The 18463-nt window shown below is 32.0% G+C and overlaps 1 protein-coding gene across 2 annotated transcripts in view; it reads left to right on the top strand.

Moving 5' to 3' along the window:
- Positions 1 to 7985: 7985 nt before the first annotated feature.
- Positions 7986 to 18463, top strand: part of LOC143920896 (aminopeptidase N-like) — a 77035-nt gene continuing 66557 nt past the window's right edge. For both annotated transcript variants that reach the window (XM_077443925.1, XM_077443916.1), the window contains exon 1: positions 7986 to 8174. The gene's annotated coding sequence lies outside the window, so the exon portion shown is untranslated. The remainder of the gene's footprint in view (positions 8175 to 18463) is intronic.

Raw genomic sequence — 18463 nt, 5'->3', positions numbered from 1 at the left:
AAAATGTATGTCATCATCATTATCAAAATCTGCAGCTATTCAACATCCACTAATGGATGAAGCCCTCTCCAACACTCTTCCACTCGTTTCTGTTTTGGGTAACTCTCATCCATCTTACCCCACACATTTTCTTATTTTCGTCTACCCATCTTCCCCACGGTCTTCCTTTACACTTTTGCATTCTCTTGGGTACCATTCTAGCACTTTTTTTATCCACTTTTCGTCCATTCTAGCCACGAGGCCCACCCATTATACCCTTGCCATACTTCTCACCCATGTATTCCGCTTCCTGTTTTTCCTCGTTATACCAAGCATACAAATGCCAAAATATTTATATATGTATGTACATATAAAATATTTTTATTGATTTGTAACATATATAGTTAAGTTAAGTTATGCCAAAATAGATGTACATACATATATAAGAGCATGAAAGTAGAAAGGCCAATTGAAAAATATAAAGCGGGACAAATATGAAGTTTTTGAAAATATATTAAACATATTAATATATATATATATTATATATAAAAACAGATTCAACAGTGACCAGAACGAGGCTATACACTTTACAAGCGATGAAGTAGTCTGTGATGGGGAGCGCGACTTACTTTATATAATATATTAGCTTGACTTGACAAACATTGACACTGACATTTCAATTATACATAAGTACTGTTTTCAGTCCTCTTCTAATTAATATTTCTCAAAAATGATTATGCCTCTCTGTACACGATGATACAGATCTTTGGTTTTATATGCTGACATACATACATACATACATGTGTACTACATATTGGTATTGGGATGATCCACTTTTAGTGATTACTGTCACTGAGGTATTTCGTCATCTGCAGCACGTGCAAATCAAAGGGCGACTATAGCTATCGACTATAAAGATTGAATTTTCAAACGAGATTTGATCTGTATGACCTAAATATGGTTGCCAACTCCTTGTAGTTACTAATTCTCAGAAAAGTATGAGACGGAGTTATTATGTACGAGCGATGAAATCATTTCTCGACATTTACCGTGTATTGCGAATAGTATATGTTTATAAAAATTTGAATTACCTTGCCTTCACAATCACTAGCTTTCAACATCAATATAGTTAAACAATCGCTGATATGACACTCAAGGACTAGTCGATACCGAACAACGGAAACAAAATGTACTATTATAATTTTAATTCAAAATTATAATTATGTTGATGTAAATATGTACATCTTGGGAACTAAATTTCTATCACTAAACCCTCCATGGAAAAGAAAATGGTAGATGGAAGCTACCTCACTCCTCATACCCTCTCCAAAAAAAAAAAAAAAGGAAACGGGGTCACAGAGTTAGTCCACTCTTCATACCCCTCTTTGAAAAGAGAAAAATATGTACATAAAGTGGGGCTTCAGAACATTTTTCTCCATAAAGGGAGACAAGAATGGGGAAGAAGAAAGGATAGAGGGGATTACCCCTCTCCTAAAAACTCTCTCTGGGGGTGAAGGGGACGTTTAATTTATAGCCCGAAGGCATGAAAATTAGCTTTGCATTATTTATTAATTCTTATCAGTTTTATGTGTATTATATTGGGATAGCTACCCCGGATGGTTCTTGTGAAAGGCCGTAGATATAAAATACGAAACAATCAATATATGTATGTACAATGGGTGAAATTAACGCCCCCTACCGGCTAAAATAAAACTCGGGGTGAGTTTTCGATGAATAGACAATCACATTCAGAAAATTAACAACATTTCGTACAATCTGCTGTTTTGATTTGATCATTATATAATAATTATAAAACGATATAAAATTATTGTATAAAAATATGTTACACCAAGTTCATGAAATTGTCAAAAAATATTCTCGATGCATGCCTGTTGCGTTTTTTTTTATGAATTGGTCAGTTCATTCTTATAAAAATTCTGTCATTTTGACATTACGATAAAACAATGTCAAATTTATCACGACCATCATCCGCTTACTTATATATGTATAGATGTACGAATTGTATCGTACGGTTTACTATTTAAATTTTATATATTATCCAGGTTTGACAAATATAAATGCAAAAAAATATTTAACATAATATGTATGTATATGAATGTAATACGATTGGCTTGACAAATAAAAAAAAAAAAACTATAGTAGGTATTTATTATTTTTTAATAACTTAAATTGATAGAATATCATATTTATTTAAACAAAAAATTTACCTTCCGTGAATAAATAAATATCGATAGATCTATCTAAATTTAAAAATTGTCTTGCTTTCAATAGAAGTACGTGAATATGTACATTATACACAAATTACTCAATTTATCATGAGCCATTGAAGATTATACATAATAATTTTTGACTTTCTATATGGCTAGGGTGACCATAATTCTCAGGACTCAAAACAAGACGCACGCAAACAATTTTATATCCCTCAAATGACCATTAATATTGCTAGGAACTTTTTTCTTCAGAATGTACAATTCTTGTGTACAAGGAGAATAAAAACAAGAAAAAAATATATAAAATTTGATGCTTACGCAACGTAAGCATACATATATAAGTGAAAATCTACATTCAAAGGGGGGAACAACATCTTTGCATTTACTATATTTATCAACTTAAAATTTGGGAATTTTTCACGTTCATTTAAAATTCGCATTAAATTTTGACGATTTTGGCGCCCCTAAATATTGACCCCTGCATTTTGGTCAAGAAATAACACTGTTCGTGCGCATAGCGTTCGGTAGAATTTGGCTTTTATATTTTGTTAGTTTTGAGTTCGTGTTTCGTATTTTAAAATATTCGCATTAACACAATTTTAATATAAAATACGCAAGTTATCGATATCATTAATTTATTTATGGAATAAGTATATCTAATATTTTAAATAAATGGAAATTTATATTTTTCAGACGATAAAAATGAAGTTCAACGTAATGATATGGAGAGCAAAACTTACAGTATTATTATTAAAGACCTTGCATCGAATTATATTGTAATAATATTATATAGTTCAATAAGAAATAATTTAATAAAAATAAAGAAATTATTTTACGTCCATTTGCGAATGCGACAGCATGCTCACGCTAATCGGGTCGACTATATAACCCTAGTCATTTATTACAAAATACAATGCAAATCTTAATGAATAGCTGGTATTATTCAACATTTTTACGATCGGTATTCGAACAAACATTAACCTTAACTTATCAGCTAATTAACAAACCAAACCCGACTTATTATTAATAAGCTTAAAAAATCTTTCGACAAACAAACATTGAATTTTCATTACCATAGCATATGTACGTATATAGGCGAAACAAGTTTCCTTAAATGAGATACTCGTTTTGCCCATTTTGAGCAATATCAGTGCTAATATTATAAATAGCCTCACTAACACAATTAGTAGGAAACGAGCGAGTGCATCGGATGACCGCAACGCGTACGCATATTCTAATTTCACTATTGAGTTGTTAGTCACGATAAAAACTTTGCATTGACCATCGATCTTGTCTATCCTGTGTGTCTGTCATGTTGCAATAACACATGGTGTGTGTACACGGCGCTTGTGACAATTTCGTTCAGTGATATCACTCCTTATGTCACAGCTCAAAACAATTCATGAATAACACTGACGCTGAGTTGGGCGCACATCACACAATAAACTGTGTGTGGCTGTTTGTATTATGGGGCCAGCTGCTTCGAACCTTTGACATATTTGACGTATTGAGTCATCTATTAAATACCAAAAGAGACCATGTGTATTGGGTCGTTATCATTACAGAATAGAATAAAAATATACGCCCACTCATATGACCCATATTAACTTATGCTGCACCTGTAATAATACTAATATATCTATATATAAATGTATATATATATATATATATATATATATATATATATATATATATATATATATATATTTATTCATCTTCATATAGTATCAAAATCAGTATTTGAGTTGGATACAAAAGACACTAATAATTTCGAAAATGTACGAATTCGGAAATCCTGCTGTGGGGGGGTGGGGGTAACTACCCTCATTACCCCCCCGTGGATCCAGTCTGGGTTAATGGTGCCTTTGATAAATCTGTTTTGGCAGACATAATTTTAATATCAATACTCGGTTCACCAGACGCTCAAATCTACCAAATTTTTCTAATAAGACATATCTCATTAGTATAATTACACGGATACGCCATCTTTACGATTGTTAAGATGATTGCCCTAATTTATTTTTAAAATATATCAGTACTTACATATCAGTGCATACATATCATACATATATGGTACCATTCTAGTACTTCACCTTCCGTCCATTCTTCTAGCACATTTCAATCTCATCACTAGTCACCGGAGCCTGAGGGGGCCGTGTATTGTTCAAAGTTTATAATGGTGCATGGTAAACGGTACATACTCACTTAATTTGCGCGAGCAGGATACAACAGGAACAAAAGGAACAGGCTTTTCCTCCCGTATTAATGTGCGCGCGCAGAATACGGTAGGAAAATCATGTTCCTCTTGTTCCTGTTGTACCCTGCTCGCTAAATATATATATATATATATATATATATATATATATATATATATATATATATATATATATATATATATATATATATATATATATATCGAATAGGCTCCTAAGCCACTGACGCGATTACAATGGAACTTTCATGATTTGTTGTATGCATATCCGGGAAGATTACCGTGAAAAGAACCGGGAAAAAACCTCTTAATAATACTATTTGTAATTACGATTCAATGCATCACGCCGCGAGTGTGACAATAATCGCGCCACGCCTACCTCGCACTCGAATGTACTGACCATTCAGGGCTGTACCACAAACACACAGCGGATGGCCCACGTCAACAAATATATCTATGTCTGTGGAACGGGAACGAGAACGGGAGCGGGAATTGCATGCGTTATTGTGGCATTGCAACGCATGCCAGGTTCAGCTAGTATACATATATATAAAATTGAATGTCTGTTTGTCTGTCTGTCTGTCTCGTATAGGCTCCTAAACCACTCAACCGATTACGATGGAACTTTCAGGGTTTGTTGTATGCATGTCCGGGAAGACTGTGGATAAAAAACAGGAAAAAACCTCTTAATAATAATATTCGTAATTACGATTTTACCGAAATTATGAAGCGCCATTGTGTAGTCAAGGAAATGTGTTTGTTGGCAACCACGTTAACAGGTTGGTTTATGACGACACGGCGTTGAAGAGACGTTACTCCACGGCGTTGAGCTCCAACCATCACTTGAAATGGGAACGGGACCGGGAACGCAAAGAGAACGGGAAAAGGAAAAACGGGAATGAGTGGCATTGCAACGCAATAATTTCAAATGTTTTCGTGTCGCGACCTGCTTTGTTAGGTGTAAGGAAATCACTTTTAGATCGATAATAATCTCTACGAAATTTTAGAAAACATCAGAAAAATAATACGAAGTCACCGGCGAAATAAACATTTTTACAAGAAATCATAATGAAAAAAGAAAATAAAAAATTGAAATTATTATTGGCTATGATAAGACGATTCATTCAAATTTATGATTGGTTTATATGTAATTACCTTTTTTTAATTTTCGAATATATTCGAATATTCGAATAGCTCTTGATTTACTATTCGATATTCGAATAGTTGAAGTCGACGAATATTTGGGATCCCTAACACAGCCGTCGTGGAGGAGACTAATCCGCGCAGAGAATCAATCAAAATGAAAGATAAAAGGCAAAGGATTAATCGAAGTAAGCTTGTTTACAAAAAGAAAAGATAATACCGGCTGAGCTACCTTTTAATAGTAGATTTTTAAAAAATTTAATACGTACTTAGTTAATTTTGATTTTTGAAAGCTTTTTATTGTTCACAATAAATAAGTTCATAATGAGAGTGTATAAAATTTAGTAATTCCAAAAAGAGAATATATTTCAGTAGAGCTTCACTTAACCCTTTGAAGTCCATAGGCCTGAAAAACGCCGATAGGCGTTGTATTTTGTGCATGCAGAAAGTAAACAAGAATACTACCCGCTAAGCCTTTCCAGGTAGCTTTTAAAAAAATGCATAGAACACTGGCCGTGTAATCCGTGTCGTTTATAAAGACTGCTATACACGGGAATTTCTGAATTTAAGTCTTTATGAACATTGACACGGAAATTTTGATAGAAAAGCTTCGACAACATTGCTACGATACAAATGAAGAAATATTCGACCGAGCATTACGTTTTGGCAACAATGAAGAAGATGGAACTAGTTTTGGAAAAATACATTAATTAATATACTTCTTTTGGTGCCACTTTAGTAGGTCTACTTTAGTATGGGATCTACCTTCACGTTTTTACTTTAATATGCGATATCACTGTCTCAGTTCTCGCGTGTGACAGTGATACTGAATAGCACCGACTCTAACAAGCCAATCTTAAATGAATAGGGCCAACCCTAACTTAACCTGACCTAACCTGACCCTTAAATAAATAGGTGTATGCATTTTTCCAAAACTAGTTCCATCTTCTTTATTGTTGTTAAAATTTAATGCTCACAATCTAAATGCCAAGCCACAATCTAAAATACCCTATTTTAGATTATGGTTTGGCATTTACATTGTGAGCATTACATTTTAACAACAATGAAGAAGGTGGAACTGGTTTTGGAAAAATATATTCATTAATAGTCTACTTTTGTGTATTTAATATTGTTGCAAGATACATTAAAGAGTCTAAACACACCCTTACAAAACTCGAAATCATCGGCGGTAGTTATTTAGAGTTTGTTTGGATTAGCTACAATTTTTACTTACCTCTTATACGGTGACACGACAACTCGTTCACAGACTTTCCGTAAACCGATGATGCGCTCCTGGCATTACGTATACGGCCATCTCTTTCTCACCCCGTCTGTTCACCATGATCTCGTTTACTCTGCCATCACCATCTACCATTTTTTCACCGATAACAGACGGTCTGTGAAAAAGATGGCTGCATACGTAAACAAGATCATGGTGAACAGACGGGGTGAGAAAGAGATGGCCGTATACGTAATGCCTGGAGCGCATCATCGGTTTACGGACAATCTGTGAACGAGTTGTCAGGTAACCCTCTTATACAGTTCACATGGTTTTAGTGTTAGTTCACATTTTTTATATGTCTTATCTCTTATCCGATCGTTTTCATACTTTGCCATATTGTTCATTTTGGTCATCAATATACGTTAATGTATCGTCTGCCATTACGTTGGAGATAAAATATCGTATACAATGCGTATCAAATATCCACAAATTTGGTTACGGTGACGTCTTGCAAGCTACCATAATCTATCTTCAACCTTTTCGCCGTGATATGGCCATATCAGATTTTAATTGTTTAAGCGCCTATAATTCACTCTATATTTTATAAAATTTGCTCTATAGGTTCTCATTATCTCTAATATATAAATATTTATAGTTTTAACTCTCATATGTATATATAAATGTCAAATTTGGCGTGTAGCTTCTTGTAAGGTAATACACGATATATATTGATTTTTGGTCAAATATGTCAGATCTGACATTTCACTGCTAAAAGTATATCTCTTCACTGAGTTTTATCTGCGAGATAAGTATTCAATAAGAAGTTATGTTGTGTCTAATTGTTAATATGATTTACAATAAGCTTAGATACATTTAGTTTTTTACAATAAGCTTATTACACCTGCTTTGTATTGGATTTCAAAATAATTCTAGTTGGAAATGTCGGCGAAATTTTCACCGTGGCGGGCTTTCAACAGATAAGACGTCAGCATTCAAAGGGTTAATGTTTTCTTGCACGGAGCATCCTTGCTGGAAATATTTATCACTTCTTCTTCTTCTTCTTCTTGGTTAGATGGTAGAGGGAATCATCGAAGTCATCAATGACTCCACATATGTACGCTCGCACACCGCTTAGTGTGTGATGTGCGCTACTAGCAAGGTAGTTCATACTTATGCAGTTCCCCATCAGCTTAGCGCCAGTCGCGTTTCGGCTACCGGGTCGAACGCACTGATCTTCGGTGACTCGCGGGTCAGCTTTCGTGAATGTGTGAACATCGCGGCGTGTCAGTGACCGTGCCGGCGACGAAACTGCACGGTGAATAAACACGTCGTTAATTATCCCGGAGCCGATTCCGGACGATATTTGAAATCGCCACGCTCTCCCCAGGTACGTACATTTTTGTGTGTTATTTCGGCCCGGCGAAATTTGCATCGAGTTACAGGCGAAAAACGCGTGAAAAACGGACGACTTTTGACTAACCTTGGTCATGAATTCACAATATTCGCAATAAATGCATATCAATGAGGAGTTGTCTGGAAAAAAAAACAATTGAAGTTTAAATTTAATCGAAAAAAAATTGAACTTATTTGTTGCTAGAGTGAATATTGAAATTTTGAATTTTATATATTTTTCAATGCTTTTTATTATTACGAAATTATGTTCACAATACATATTATATCTAATTTAATAGCTACTGATCTACTGATAATTTTCTATTTTACAATTTTAATTTAATTTAGTTAGTAAACATATCGTATTATATTATTCTAATGTTAAGAGGGCTGGACACCAGCGCCTTGTCCATACAAACGTATTAGACTTCTCCCTTCCTCAATTATGGCACTAGAGAAATTATTGTCTAATATGCTATGGATATCCACCATTGAGATGAATCTATCGTTTTATTTTTTTATAGGAGCTAGGAGCCGCCAAACATCTATAAAATCGCCTCTTTTTTACACCTTTGAAAATATTTAACGTGCTTATTTAACGGTCGATTTAAAAAAAAATACGCGCATAGTTTCACAAAAAATATCTTTCTCATACCGATGATGAATTTTTTTTTAAATTGGTCCAGTTTTGGAGGAAAAAATACGAGAATACGAAACCTCGACTTTGTCGATTTAAAATACGTATTATCTGGTCGAAGCGCAACTTTCGCAATCACTCAATATAAGTATATATATTGATATATGTTGTCACATCCACTCAATATATATATCGAAGAAAGGAACGGCAACAAAATTAAGGTTTCGGGTGTACAGGCCTCTTAATGTACGGCATAATAGGAAAAAGAGCTCAAAAATCTACATATTTACAATTCTTATAAATGCCCATAATACTAGTAATACATAATATTAATTAAACAGTCTCTAAAGTTGATGACTTAAAGCAGATTGTGTTTAGGTAATCTGTGTGTTATACCTGAAGGGTAAAGACATTTTGTTGTAATCACCGAGACTCTTCACAAGTGTGTTAGTATGGTTATTAGTGATTCTGTCATAGAATCTATGTACTGGTTAGTTTGTTAGTAGTGTCTGTACAAACGGAATATTATGTATATATGGCATGCAGTTTTTTCAAATTAGTATATATGGGTGTATTATAAAATATTTTTAGGGTTTTTAATGCTATGCGTAGTAGTGTTTATTCGAAAATAAAAACTTTTTTTTAGTGTATGGAAAACTTGCATATGAGCCGTTGTATTATATTTAAAAGTGGTAAAAGTCCACTTTGCTTTATTTCGAGAAATATTTCGCAGAAAATTAAATATAATGTTTTACATTTTACAGTATTTAAAAATACTGATGGCCTGTGGTGATACGTTTATTCTGCTTTTTCGAGATTCTGGACATATGGAATTAAAATAAGTGATAACAATTTGTGAATTGAATCAGACAGAAATATGCATGTACATATGTACTGAAAATTGGATCAAATATAACGGCTCATATATCGCAAATTATAATCATAAATGTCCATGTTGAAAGATTGTGTATGTTTTTATCGTACTTAACATATTAAATTACACAGAAATAAAATTTATGTTCTACGCTATTTTTAGTATATAAAAAAATGTATTTTTGTTTATTAATCTATTAAAAACCGTGACTTTTTTTATGAACTTTTTCAAGTTCAATTTTTAAGTTAGCTACATACATATATAATGCATGTATGTAATTCCAAATTATGTTTTTAATATTAGTACGAAAATCGAACTTTTCATTTTGATTAGTTATGAATTAAGCTAACTTTTTTTTTCTCAAATTGTCTTTTTATATTTCTTTCAGTTAGGTTGATAATTATAGTTATTAATTTTTCCTTTTTAACAACATTTATGTACATAAGTGAGAGGTTGCAATATTTTTATACATATTTATTAATGCAACATTATAGAATTTTAATTGCATTGAGGTACATCGAAAACGACGAGTTTTGGAATTTGGAAACGGCTTAAGTTGGAAAAGACGTTTTCTATCATGTGGAATTTATTTTTATATTATTTTTTTACAAATATCTGACGACGCTCTTCGTCTTTTCCAATTAAAGCCGTTTTCCAAATTCCAAAATTCGCTGTTTTATTTGTACCTGTATGTATGCGCGTTTTAAAGTCTTTTGTACGCTTTGTAAGGGACTAGTATTGACTCTAATACATATATAAAGCGACAAAATATCTGAAATTTATTTCAATTTAATGTTTGAAAATTGCACTTGCGTGATTTATTTATGCTAAAAAAATGTGTTTTTCCCCAGCAATCATGTTGTATGCACCCATTCATCAGAATGCGAGCACGAATTGGCCAAAGTGAGACGTTGAAGATTTGTATTTTGTATCTTGTATTATATTTATTGCAAAGCGTATGTCGAAGTATTAAATAGAAGATAATTTTATGGGTTGAGCTCCTTTGAAATAGTATAATAATAGTGAATAAGATGGCGCGACATACATAGTTTTAATTGTTTTTAAATTGAACCGAAACATCTGGAGAGATGAACGCGCGTTTCGATCATTGCTCTGACTTAATATGTGCATGCAATAATTTCAATGCACTTTATGATAACTAACAGCTCAGTATTGAATCATACATTCTATTCACAATACGTATAATAATTTATTTTATACACATATTGTAATCGTATTAATTGCGCCATTGAATTGTGCAATCGATTGACCGATTTGGTATGGAAAATTCGACCCGTTTGATTTCACGCCTATTAATTACGATGCGTGCATAATTTACGACTTTTGTTTTAGCCGTTTACCGGTCAATGTTTTATTGCCGTTAATTACATCGTTGACAGGTGAGCGCAATAGTACTGTAGCGTTATCATTTTTCGCTATACTATTTTCGCATATCGGAATGTTGACCGCTATTAAAATCAAGGTGAATGCCAAAAATTTTAATACAAATGTATATGTATATTTAAAATAAATATGTATACATATATTCAGATAATGTTCTTGCCGCAAAAAAAAGTGTATGTATTGGATAATACTGCGAATGAATGTAAACAAGTATTTATCTTCACTTTTCCACGCTACTATGAGCTGGGCCAAAGTTGTATTTACTTATAAAGTTGTAAATCGCTGAATATAAAAGTATTAAAATTAAAATTAAATATTACTAAAACTTATCAGTTAATTCATTTATATTTTTATCATGTTGTTGTTAAGGAATGCGATAGTCTCTGTTACGAACATTTCATAGACATAATTGAGTTAACTATCAGTAACTATTATACATATTCGAATTTGGTCAGTTAGCTAATCAGTTTGGTCAGTTTATATGTTAATATTATAAAACTAGAAAATGCCCTCGTGTTTCCGACTTTGTTTCGAAATTTTTTAATTATGCATAATTGCGAAATCAAATTTTATATTTGAATTTAAAAATCACTGTCAAAATATACCAACCAATTAATTAAAATATTAATAATTAAATTTAAAATATTGACCGTTTGTTTGTTACTAAATGTTTTATTATGGTTACTGATTATTCATTATAATAACTATAATGAACCATTTTTTGTGGTCAAAAGAAATTTGTCCGCCGATCTTTGATAATAACTAACTAAAAGCATATTTAGTTACTTAAGTTATTGAACATTAAAAAATATTACGCTACGAAAAATAGTAGATGTATTTTTAAGACTAGATTATAATTTCTTTTAATTATTTCAAATAAATTTATGAATATGTAGAGAACAAATTATGAATATTTCAGACACATAAATATACATGTGTAGTTTTGTTTCCGATAATTTATAATATTATCCAAATGGCGAACGAATTAAATATGTTTCATTGTATTCAATACACGTATTATTCATTTTTTTCCATAATAAATAAATATGTATTTGCGTATATCTGAATATAATATGACATTTTGTCAAGTTTGTGTTCGAACGACGAATAATTATTTTAAATAACAATCAAAACGGTGACAGCACCGAAATTGAATATGAACTTTCAATATGTAAAATAGAGATTTTATTAACATATTCAATAATATGAAATTTATTTGTTTAAAAAGAAATCGGAAAACGGCTGCACTTATCCATATTTACATATTACTTCATGTTTATACTGAGGTAAAATTACCTTGGATTTTTAATTAAATTTTTCCTGTCATATCTGATGATGAAATCGAAACGAATAACCCTTACAACGCCACGAATTATTTATTACCAGCATCTCTCTACTCCATATACATATATTATACAATAATATGCCCGAAATTGGTCAACTAAGCTTCTTAGAATCCATAAATATTTACATATAATGAGCATACCGAATCAGTAATGATGTATTATGCGTGTAAACGATACAACATTTTTTAATTTAACTTTTCGTTATAGTCAATGATGCTCTCATATATGTATGCACTAAAATACTTTTTTAATATATGAAGTGGGGCCATATTGTCATTAATTCAAATATGTACGCGAATATACATATATTTTAATTTTTAGTAATCTAATAGTTTTGCGCCAAAGTGATTCGCTTATTCGCACTTGCGTGTTTATTTGGTGTAAAAATAATGCGGCTGGTGAAATTTTCAGCAATAACAAAACACACATCTTAGCTGACTTGGCAACAGGCGAAAAAATGGCAAAACCGGAAACGAAATTGTTCGAAAAGATACGGAAGCTGAAAAAATAAAATGAACCGTACTGTAAATCGGAGCGTTTCGATTTTGATTTGATGGTTTTTTGTTTATATATGTTTATTTATATCTGTTAACATCGTGTGAAGGGCAGTGTTTTCAGTGTTGCTAGTGCGTGTAAACAGTTTTATTTTTATTTAATTTTTAAGGACTAGTTCAATATTTTTCGAGTTGTCCGTCATTGTATGTAATGACGGAATTATCATTATCGCTATCGGGTATATGTATCAATATTTAAATTCAATTGTATGGGTATTATAAGTCTAAGTGGCATTTGAAATGTAAAATGTGTGTGTGTTTTTTTCAACACTTTGACGACCTTGCGACCTATTATGTCAAACGAACATTTAGAACGACCTTAATTCGCACAGTGCAAAAAAAAATTATATACACTAGAAATGCTCTACATGTTCGCCGACATTTTAACGTTGACATTTTTCTTTTAACCCATTAAGAGCGCGATGTGTGACGTAGTAATAATATTGACGCATAAATTTGGGAATTGATTCCGAGAGAGATATTTTCAAAACCCCCTAGTGTCTGTGTGAGTGTTTAAAATATTTTTATTATATCATATCTTCAAAGTTATATTGAAAAAATATGTTTATTTGCATACTTACATATGCGGTTTAATGAATTGAAAAAAAAAAACAAAAGCTTTTGCTTGAGGGTGATATAATAACAGCTTGGAGTTATACAAACATTGACTTCAAAATATATGGGAATCGGTTTAATAACTTTTAATTAAATTAATTAATAATAAATATTATGGTTTAAATAATGTATTATACATACGTAAATACATATATTTTTATACTTATTCGTCTAGTATTTTAATAAGAAGACATGAATTTATTTACACAAGTAGTTTTGTAAATTTAAATAAACGAAAATTTTTCGAGAGCTATTAATTGTCGGGAAGATCAAAGCGCAGAAAGATAAACCAGTTAATATTATAGCATGGAGTGCATTTTTACTATCGATAACTTTTAATTTTAAATCATGTAAAAGCCAATTAATATATTTTTTTAATTAGATATTATATATGCCATATTACTCATATTTATGTTACAGTGTTTTCATGCTGGCAGTGAAAGTATAAGTTTACTTCTATTAATTTTGAGTCTTCTTGTTCTTCTACCTCCAAAATAAGTTTTTTGATATATTCGGTGTATAAATATTTAATTACATCAGAAGCCAAATTTTATGACGTTAGACTAACGATTTCATTTTGTCCAAATTCCGCCTCATATAGGGACCGTTTAATTCCTGAATGGAATGCTCTATTTTCTATGAATTTCCAGGACAGTCCTCAGTCCTTCTAATTGATGCTGTTATGATTTCGCACCGAAGTTGACAGTACGTTTTCAATGGGCTGATTTGTGTTATATGCTTTCACCGATTTGGCAAAATTATGCTTCTACTAATGAGAGTATACTTTCTCTGGGGTATATAGATTCACTGTAACTATTGTCCATGAATTGGACAGTCCTCAGTCCTTCCTTATAATTGATGCTGTTATAATTTCGCACCGAAGTTGAGAGCGCGTTTTTAATGGCCTGATTTGTGTGATACGCTTTCACCGATTTGGCGAAAGTATGCTTCTACTAATGAAATTATAATTTCACTGGGGTATATAGATTCACCGTAACTATTTTCCATGAATTGAACAGTCCTCAGTCCTTCCTTCTGATTGATGCTGTTATGATTTCGCACTGAAGTTGACACCACGTTTTCAATAGGCTGATTTGTGTGATATGGTTTCACCGATTTGGCGAAAGTATGCTTCTACTAATGAAAGTATAATTTCACCAGGGTATACAATTTCACGGTAACTATTATATCATACTATTTCATGGTACTTCACTGACCTTACACAGGTATTGGAATCTTTTGAAGATTTTTTTTTCAATTTTCTTTGGCAATGCCGGTTTGTTGATTCTACATATGTATATATTAAATTAAAAAGCTTGTAAAATAACCCCTATTGATAACTTCGTTTCTACAGATCTGCTGTTATATTTACGAGTATGCATGTATGTTGCTGTATTCAAATGTGTGCCTTTTCGTTGCATTTTTTTTAATTTGTGCATTGCACAAGAATCCACCGGATGCATCTTGTGAGTGCATCTCCCAGTCTGTGTTTTTGGAAGGAAACGTCCGCCCGTCTGTCCGTATGTTTGTGAACCTAAATACTTGTATGCATTCAAAATTTACGTACATGTGCAATGTTGGGCAATCGTCAGCTCGATTTTCAAATTTAAATTGCACGGCTATTTTTTTCTAATTTTATCCAACAGTGCACTTTCTCGTGTCTTCAACCGATTCAATAACGCGCCAACACCCACTTGCAGTCATTAAATATATTAAAACATCGAGGTCGTGTCAGAACCCAACCTTCTAGTGCAATTTTTCCCTCGCCATTTTCATTTTAAATTTATCACTGCACATTTTTCCTTGGTCGATAATTAAATTCTTTTAGTTAGGAAAATGGGCGAGTTTTCCCACCGCGAAATGGGTCAACGTCTCGAGACACTTCCTAGTTCACATTTTACTGCTGTCGTTATGAATGCTTACAATAGGTTCATTGTGCCCTTAATTAACTAATGGATTTTGTGGTGATAACGCATTATAGAGATAGAGAGAGAAAATATTAAAGGGAGAGGTAGATGGAATCCATTAAGATAAAAAGAACCCAAGACGCCGACTATAATAATCTGCACTTTCACAGTACAAATTAAGAGAGCTTTGAGTATACATATGTATGTACGACGAATAAAAAGTTTATAGTACAGATGCTCATATGTGATACTGTTTTTATACTATTATATTTAAAAAGTTTTAAGCTCAATTCATTCGGCAATTAATAAGAGAAAAAAAAACAGTAACGGTTAGTGTTTCATTAACTAAATGAGAAATTACAATGTGATAAGATTAACGCTATTCGAATTATTCATACAAAAGTAAATAATGCTACGGATCTATACAAATCAAACAAAACCACTGTCGACATTTCTCACGACCAGAACGCTTTATCGATACTTCTTATACATACATACATGTATTTGTATGTGTGTGTGTGTGTCTTACAGTTGAAGTGTATCTTCCAGTTGTAATATATGTTGACTAGTTGGAATATATTCCATCTAACCTGATACCAACTACCGTTATAGTTGAAGTGTATCTGTAGTTGAAATATATGTTGACTAGTTGGAATATATTCAGTCTAACCCATGTAAGTTGATTCATATGACGAATTACATTCCATCTGGTCAAAATATATTAAAAATGAAATATAGTTCAACTATAAGTTGCTACCAGTTTAGATGGAAATGTTGGGTTTTCGTGAAAACGTCATTCGGTTAGCAAATTGAGTTGTAAAGTAATATTTTTATTATGAACACATTCTTAGAGTTACCGTAAAACGATACTAATTATCATAAACCGTAATACCTAGCAAATATAAACGAATTATTAAATTCTAAAGCATTCGTAAAAACGTCAGAACTATCAAAAATCAACTGTTATATTACAACTGGTGCACATTGTTGAAGGTGTATTTGCGCTTATAGACATATAATTTACAAGTTGAATTGTATTCGAATATGACTTACCTGTGTAAAACGCCACTTGGAATATATTACAACTGAAAATACACTTCGACTGTAACGTATGTATTTACATATGTGGATAAAGTAAAACGTTAATTAAAACAGTAATACATATAAAAGTAAAAGTAATATTTTCAATTTGAATATACATAATTTGAGTTGAAATTGGTTTTTTTATACTAGATTAAGTTCATTACGGCCACAACGTACATATTGACTGAATGGGTTATCAGAAGATCACTTTTAAAACAGCTTCCAAAACAAATCAAGGTAGTTTTCAATACTTGTGTGGGTTGATAAGGGTACTACTTTAAACTTGACTAATAAAAGTTTATAAAATGTATTATTGTTAGAATACTTTTATATATTTTTATCACGAGTTCGTATATATATATGGCTTCTCAAAATAATGGGAATCCAACGTCCGACCTTTTGAAATTGAACCGTTAGGTGTCTATTTTTTTATTTGATCCACTTGATTAGTGACGATGTGCCTTTTGGAATAATAACTTTCGGTACATAGGTAGGGTTTTGTAATTGGAAATGACGCAATCGAACCGATAGTAAAATTCGAGAGGTGTGTGCGTGTGTGTTTGCGCGCGTAGAAGAAGGGTTAAATTAACGTTCGTTTTTCAAATTGATCTCAATCTTCATTTGCCGTTATTCAAATTAGAATTGAAGGATGAGTTAATTTAACGCGTTTTAAAAACTTCTCATAAATACCCACATATGTACATATGTATGAGTATTTTAATTTTCGATGTAACCTTTGTACCGAATGTGTTTGTGGACACGTCGAATCGGAACAATGCGTTACGCTTGATTTTTCTTCGAATCGAGATTCGGTGGTTCCGAATCTTTTTTTCTTCTTGTGAGAACACTTGGATCGCTCTTAAAATATCTGCAAATTTTGTTTATAGTGTTTTGTTGATGTTTTTAGGCAAAGAGGCGATTAAAAATGTGCTATATGCGATCGTTTAAGTCATGTATACAACATATTATACTTTGAGGTGGTCCAAAATTAATCACCTCATTTTAAAAAGCGATGTTTTTTTTTAAAGATTTGCGATTATCAAATTTTTAAATGTAGTCATCAGAAATGGAAAGTCGTAGAATTTGTATTATTTTCATATTGACTTAATTAAAATGAAACTACTGAAAAATCTTTCATATTGTAATGAATCCTTCAATTTCCAAGAAGCTTTAGTCTTTGCTAAATATTTCCTTCGAATTTACATTTATGCATCACCAAACAAAAATTCAGTTTATATACAGAGAATATATTAAAAATAACAAAAGAGAATAACAATCAAACTAACAACCTTTATAAATCAGTCAACCAAAAATAATTAACTTTCTATACATATGTATATATATTTTTTACATATCAAAAAAATTCAATAAGGTGTCTGCATGGCAAAAATGTTGAATGAGCTATTGAATTTTTTTTAATAATTATAATTCCAATGTATGATTTTAATGTTGGCTCACCTTTTAAAGTTCATTTGCATATATAGTAAAGATTATATATGTACATACATATATGCAGATGCGCGATAGCAAAATAATCGTTAATACACTTCATATACCTCATATGTGAACACGCCCATATACGATGTACTAAAGATATCTCCACACGGAACATTTTCTATAAAGATACATATATGTATTATAAGTGGACTTTTCCCGCGCCTATTCGCCGCTGAAATTTAAAAATACAACCGGAAGTATCAATCCGAACACTATCTTTTCGGCTAATTTTAAACGTTTGATTGATTCGTGTGTGTCGGTGTTTAACTTTCCCGAGCTCGCCTTGTCAAAATTTGTATTTTTTTCGGTCTAATTTAAATAAAAACCACTCAAACGTTCGATCTGACAGCTGAAAAGTCTCGCACGC

Source organism: Arctopsyche grandis, chromosome 2 (assembly GCF_051622035.1).
Source record: "Arctopsyche grandis isolate Sample6627 chromosome 2, ASM5162203v2, whole genome shotgun sequence".
NCBI lineage: Eukaryota > Metazoa > Arthropoda > Insecta > Trichoptera > Hydropsychidae > Arctopsyche > Arctopsyche grandis.
The sequence above is the reverse complement of the archived record's forward strand: the minus strand, read 5'-3'. Positions and strand labels throughout refer to the sequence as shown.